This window comes from Tachyglossus aculeatus, chromosome 20, assembly GCF_015852505.1.
Source record: "Tachyglossus aculeatus isolate mTacAcu1 chromosome 20, mTacAcu1.pri, whole genome shotgun sequence".
Lineage (NCBI taxonomy): Eukaryota > Metazoa > Chordata > Mammalia > Monotremata > Tachyglossidae > Tachyglossus > Tachyglossus aculeatus.
Window position 1 is genome coordinate 17,105,360 of NC_052085.1, and position 745 is coordinate 17,106,104.

General features: G+C 45.4%; 1 non-coding gene across 1 annotated transcript; it reads right to left on the reverse strand.

Moving 5' to 3' along the window:
- Positions 1-260: 260 nt before the first annotated feature.
- LOC119941718 lies at positions 261-398 on the reverse strand. Its single transcript, XR_005455299.1, has one exon. It is a non-coding gene; the product is annotated as a small nucleolar RNA SNORA7 (small nucleolar RNA).
- Between the last annotated feature and the right edge of the window lie 347 nt (positions 399-745).

Genomic DNA, 745 nt, shown 5'->3' on the forward strand with positions numbered 1-745 from the left:
TCCAAGTGGGTACTCCAAAAATAATTATATTATTCCTCTTGTCTTATGCCGTCCAGTCGTCTCAGATCCGTAGCGACGCCCACGGACGCATCTCTCCCAGAATACCCCACCTCCATCTGCAATCGTTCTGGGAGTGTATCCATAGAGTTTTTTGGGTAAAAATAGGGAAGTGGTTTACCACTGCTTCCTTCCTCACAGTCAAATTGAGTCTCTGCCCTCAACTCTCTCATGCTGCTGCTGCCCAGCACAGGTGAGCTTTGATTTGTAGCCGATTGCCTTCCACTCACTAGCCACTGCCCAAGCTAGGAATGGAACGGGCAGGCCTCTGCTTGACTCTCCCTCCCGTAGTCGAGACTGGTAGAGTACTGGAAACTCTCCAGGTGCGACCCTGAGCGGGGCATATTATTGCTACTAATACCATTATAATCAATCTTTTGGTGCAGGTTTTTGGTCATGAAATCTTCGTGACTGAATCGAGGCTCTCCCTACGTTCACGATGTAATGTTCCTTCATCATCCTAAAAGGAAAAATTTTTCTTAAACACCATCCATATGTGGCGTGTTCTTTTCCATTTCTAAATACCGTATTTGCCTTTTGCAAGATGTATATTCAGGGAAATTGATTATGTACCCCAAAATCTGGGAAGTAAGGGTTATTATTAAGAGAGAGCATGAGGGAAAAGGATGCGGAGAAATCTGGCTTACGGGTCACCTAAAAGTAGCTCCTCCACTAGACTGAATTTCCT